The sequence below is a fragment of the Perca flavescens genome, chromosome 9 (assembly GCF_004354835.1).
Source record: "Perca flavescens isolate YP-PL-M2 chromosome 9, PFLA_1.0, whole genome shotgun sequence".
In the NCBI taxonomy this organism is placed as follows: Eukaryota; Metazoa; Chordata; class Actinopteri; order Perciformes; family Percidae; genus Perca; species Perca flavescens.
The window spans coordinates 20,533,041-20,539,040 of NC_041339.1; the positions used below are offsets into that span (position 1 = coordinate 20,533,041).

The window sequence follows — 6,000 nt, forward strand, 5'->3', positions numbered from 1 at the left end:
GAAGATATCAAATACTGAGACATCCGAGAAGATAGTTTCCTTTTTAAATCTGCATTCAAGTTACTCTACATACAAGTTGTATTATTTCCAATGAGTATCTGTTTTTACAGGCGCTGACAAACTAAAAAATGTGCTACTGTATTAATTAAGAATTCAAAAATGTTTCACTTTTCAATATGTTTAAGAATCTATTTTTCCTCTAAGCTCCAAATGGTTCTTTCCCAAACATTGCACTACTTACGATTTTGAGTCACTGTATAATTATCCTGTTGTGTGAAAGCTTTGACATATTCTCTCACACCAACAAATACAAGTAAGATTATGTTATACCACACAGCACACACCAACAAATACAAGTGAGATTATGTTATACACAAGATGTCATACTTACAAGAAAAGGTGGAGATACACAAGTCTTTCACTTTTACCAGCTCACACACTCATTCTCAAGCCTTTCAGGCTCAGCCAAAACCAGTGGCAGAAAATACGACTCCTTCCATTGTGTAAGGGCTCCTCTGACCACTTTGATATGCTAATGTGTTCCTTCCAAACAGCTGGAATTTGCACTTTCATTAATTCAAACTTTTTTTTAAATGCAAAATCACATGAAAATAGAGTTCCCTATTCCCCTGAAGAGGCTTGAATAAGAAGTGTAGCTCCTGAAGCCTGATTAAAGCGTGTATTAGCTTATTTCTAACCCATTCCTGAAATCTCAAAACTTACTCAGAAATAGGCCACCTTTGTATTTAGGTGAATGTCACTTCAGTTTTTATGTATGGCTAGGGAGATAAAGCCACTTTAGACTCCACACACCAATCTTTTGTTTTCTATCTTCTAAGATTGTGACCATTCCAACTGGCCTGCATCTAAATTCATATTTGATTAAAGAAATGTCACATTTAACAGTAAATGTATATTCCTCTGACGAACAGCTATGATGAATGTGTTCTACAGAGATATTAGAGACCAATGAGACACATTCATGGACTGTAATCCAGACAGGAATTCGTAGCTCCCTCTCTCTTAAAATCAGACACAACCAACAAAAAAAAAGATAAGGGAGGGCGATCACTGAAGATTACTGTTGTGCTCCGGGCTGCCATGCATCACCGGCTGGCCGAGGTGCGTTTCTCGGGCCATGAGACATACACACACACACCGCACCGCATGTGCGCTCCTGCTGCCTCCTCTTTAACACATGGTTGACAAGTCGCGTTCGGAAGGTAGGCCTAAATAATAAATGCGCAGTAAAAGGATCTAATTTTACTGCCACTCTGCGCCAACTGGGTTTGAGTTAAGTCTAAGCAGCCAAATATCCCCCTTTTTTGTATGTTTCCATTTCATTTCGATTTCTCCCTTTGATTGATTTCCATTTCATGTCCTATACGTGTACCCCCGTTGCATCACAAACTCTCTTTTTTGACTAAAAGTAGCCTAATTATTACATTGGTAGGCGAGCCTTGACTGGTTTTCTTGTTTCTTTTCTTTCTTTGGACAAATAGCCTAGTCCCAATTATAATGGATTAGCTTGTGAATGCTCTCAAGAATCACACGTCGCCTTTCAGGTCACAGCTTCCAGCATAAATCCCTATTCAAACCAACAAGACCATCAGTGGATTACAATAAAAAGCCTCGGTGACCAGCACCACCAACAAACTAAACTCTGGAGGCATAAATTCCAATTAAATGGTGCGTTACATGTTCTGGTTCGCATATATGCGCTGCTCCCCCACTTTTTAATAGTTTCCATTCAGCCAAACTCGGCAACTGAACAAATCAATCCACATCTGGTTATGTTTTAATTAACCATTTTTCAATTAACCACGGTACATCTCGGACCTTTTAATTTACTACAAAAACAGGTGTCGCGCTTTAAAGCCTTAACCATTGATCAAACCAAATTATTTTTCTCCGTATGAAATCTGACCTTTCCTACTTTTAAAAAGTAGCTGAACTACACTGCGAGACTTGAGTAATGTCTCGGTATTATTTAAAAACCAGTGGCGAAAGCAAATGCAAGGCTCTGAAGTGACCGGGCAATGAAGAAAAGTTCTTACACTCCTCCACAACATGTCAAAATACTGCTTAGGGTCGTATTTATAAAAAGGGATGATGAGACTAATAAATTGCAAAAGAAAGAACAAACTACTCTTACCTTTGTTAAAAAAGCAGTGAAGCAACAAACTGGCTGAAATGAAGTCAGTATGGATGTGAATTGCAAAATAAAAAAATAAAAAGTCAGATTGTGGAAAGGCGGTCTGATGAGAACTCCTCTGCAGCGAAGAGAATGAGTCTGCAGGTCTGCTGCATGCTCCCCTTATCTGGGAGAGAGGCTGGCTATCAGGCGGCAGGTCCCCCTCTCAGCCCGTACATTCCCCTGCACCGGACACACACTTCCATGGCCAGCAAGGTGTTGCTCTGCGCTGTCCTGACTCATCAACACCTCGTGCACCTCGGAGCGGCTCGTCTATTCTCGGCTCTCCTGGGCGCCTTTCACTCCCCGACGCAGCGACAACAAACAAGAAGAGAAGAGAAGCGGAGCGGAGCTCGGGGACCCGAAGAAAAAGAAGAAAGAAAAGACAAGAGTGACTGAGAGGGACAGAGTGTGGGGCTTTCAGTGTCTGTTGAAGGGGAGAAGACCGATCTCCGCCACTTTGACCGACTGCGCTGCTCTCCCGGCTCCTCTGAATGAGACTGGGAAGACTGGGCAAGTTTCAGCGGCTCGCCTCTGGAGAAAGACAGCGCTCACAGTGTTGAGCCAGTTGGTGGAAGCAGCGCGGAGCGAGCTTCCAGTAAACAGCGCCGGTGCAGCGGAGAGCAGGCTGCCGTCTGCACGAGCTGTCTGAGCGGAGGGCTCCACTAAAACCTGACATGGACTCCGCATCCGCGCTGACTCGGAGTCGAGTTCTTTGCAGGAGACTAATCACATCAACTTATTATCATGCCCGACAGGAATCAGCTCAGCCTTTTTTTTTTTTTTTTTTTTTTTATAAACTAACAGAAGATTCAGCTACGTCATATAGAAAGAAAGGTTACCAATATATGTGCCCTCGTTTTTAACCCCTTTCTGCTTAGAGATGCAACACTGCCTTCCTTTTGGGTATGCAAGGCCCACACTGTCACAGTAGGCAGTCCAGCCTATTCAACCAATGACAGAGGACTTATTCTACTGTAATACTATCAAGCATCAAAAGGAACAAGCTTGAAGTACACACAGACCTCCCCCCCACCTCTCCTCACCCCAACTGGACCCACAGGGTAACACACTGGCCCGGACAGCAGCGGTCAAGCTGCTGCTGGTGTGTGGAACCAAGTGTATGTTTTTCAAACTGAGAATTTCTCCTCAATTGTGGGTGTGTGTGTGTGTGTGTATTTTTCCCCCCTGCACTTTTCTTCTACATGATTCATGACACTATTCGGCAGTCAAGGGGATTTTTGTCAGGCTGCTGTGGATTTGACCCTTTGACTCATTACTGTAAGCTGCATGTTATGTTGGTGGTCCACAATTCATATTCACTGTACGTGCACTGGGTAAGATTTCGACGGGACATTCCCAGTTGTAATATATGGTTTAAAGTTTTATAAAACCCTCATGAAGTATTTTTCTCCAAGTTAGAAATCTCATTTTCAACACAGCTGCTTTTTTTTTCTCTCCATATATTCATTGGGGCCTCTATCTTTAAAATCAGAATATCTAGAAATAAACAAACCATGCAGGTTTCTTTCTGTATTTGGTAAAGACTTGGAGCATGTTAGGATCTAGTTGAGGAATTCTGTCCAGAAACATTATCAGGCAGGACGTGGGTACACACCTGGCTTCAATAAAAACTGTCTTTTACTCACGATGTGGAAATGTGAAGTTGAGTCATGCTTGCCAGGTGAAGGTGAACGCAGCAGAGGGGCAGACTTATGTTTTCATAAGCATAATTTTACATAATAATACAGATTTTGCAAGGGACAAAAAAGAGAAAACAGATGTAATAAAAGGTCACCCAGTGGCAGGCATCCATATCTGGAGAAATGTTTATTTATAAGCCGAGACTAAAAACACATGTGGTGTCTCTATGGCTGCAGCGTTGAACAGCTTAAACTGCCATTTTGCATGAATTCATTTGAATCTGCTTCCTCAGATTGTCAACAGAGGGCATTAGACTTGTATTGCCATTCTTCTGAATGAACTAAAAACAGTAAACTGTAAAATTCATAGGCACATTCAATATAAACAGGTGAAGACAGCGATATCAGTTCAGTGATTACAATTATTTTGCTAATTAAAGGCCACCTTGTGTGTGTGTGACCCCGGCTTGTGCAGTCATTTCTTTGACGAGTCACAGCAGTGGCACATAAATTGTTTATGTGCAAGTGTTTATGATAAACTGTGATATCATATCTTGCAAAGGCGGTACATTATTGCACGTAATCACTTACCAAATGGTGCATGACAAATGCTGGCTCCTTTGCGCAGCCCGAAAAACATTCAGAAGGTGAAAAACAAGGACAGAAATAATGGCAGCATTTAAAGTAAATATATACTCCAACATTTTTACCATTTCAAATGTGTGTTTGAGGGCAGTAAAGATGTTACCGCAGTGTTTTTCTGTTTTCATATCAGTTAAAAAGGATGGCAGATGCTTTGGACAGACCTCAATCATCCATGGTGAGAGCAAACATGTCTCCCCATTTCCCATGTGGCTCTGAGCCTGCCTCTTACCCTTCAATTGTTCGCCTAACAATGCTTATTGGTTCCTTCCCAAAATATTTGCACATGATTGACATTTCAGGCACACATGACCAGTCACAGGACTGTTGCTGACCTCCAACAAATCATCCTTTCGCTTGATGACGGACAAAGATTTGGCCAGGTTGTATGCTTCAGAGCACAATTAACAAAGCCATGTCAAACTTGATCACTCAATCATTTGTTCATTAAGTGTTTTTGAACTTTATTTTGAAGTTCCGTTACATTTTACTGGGCTTTGACCTAGCCATACACAGACAGAGTTCGCTTGTGTCATGTACTTATGTTATTGACGTGACCGAAGTAATCAAAATGTGTTGAACTGTAATTCATGTTGTTTAAGCTTACGGTTTACTCAACTGTACTGTGCAAATCGCAGAGAATCCACTTTTCCTATTTTCCTCTTGTCACATCTTTCCCAGCCACCAGAGCAAAAGTTCAAAGTGAAGCTTCGAGTATGTGAACTGCGAACTAGTAATGTTTCTTTCCCTGCTTCTTTTTTTCATGAAATCCAGCAGCTTGATCTGTTGCGAACCGAGTGAAACGCCGCAACATCACAACTACACCGACTCACTCCGTATTCTCTCATCAATTTAGTCAAGCTGGCTGTGGTGGTCTCCTTGGATATCAAACTCTTGGAGTAGTCATAATCAAAGAAGGCCTCTCTACACAGTGGACACTTGGTTAATATTTATGTAGCCATGGGCAACCATGCAGCATGGAGTTTTTACCTCACTTCTGCAGCACCTCGAGGCACGGCCCTGTTGCTGCACTGGTTGAACTGGGCACAGAGCTAATTGAGAGAAGCAATGGGGCTTATTAAAGAAAAAGAGGTATCATTGTGCATAATGTTATTTTTGGAAGTTTGAATACTACCAACGTTTTTCTGTAAGTTTTGTATGAGGGTGTTGAATTTCAACCTGTGGCTGGCAATAAATACTATAGAATTTGAAGCTCTCTACTCTAATTTGATTCTTTGTCATTCTTATAAATATGGATTTTGACATCTGAATACGACCTTCATTCAATAGGCTTTATTAATGGAGACTTTTAATACTTTGACATGAATATGTTACCAGTTGTATTCTAAGAGAATGTTATCTGAGCTGTATTGAAACTATTATCATCAACCCTTTTCAGAAGTATGTGAAACTAGACAGTACAGGTTGACACTGACATTACTTTGCTTTTGGGGTTAATTAAAAATGAATGGATTACCATATGTTAATGAAAACCTGTTTTATGTGTTTTTGATTTGCTGG

The 6,000-nt window shown here is 41.2% G+C and overlaps 1 protein-coding gene across 1 annotated transcript in view; it reads right to left on the reverse strand.

Annotated features, from left to right (window-relative positions):
- Nucleotides 1-2,917, reverse strand: part of adgrl2a (adhesion G protein-coupled receptor L2a) — a 95,888-nt gene extending 92,971 nt beyond the window's left edge. Inside the window, exon 1 of the mRNA XM_028586725.1 lies at nt 2,156-2,917. The gene's annotated coding sequence lies outside the window, so the exon portion shown is untranslated. The remainder of the gene's footprint in view (nt 1-2,155) is intronic.
- Between the last annotated feature and the right edge of the window lie 3,083 nt (nt 2,918-6,000).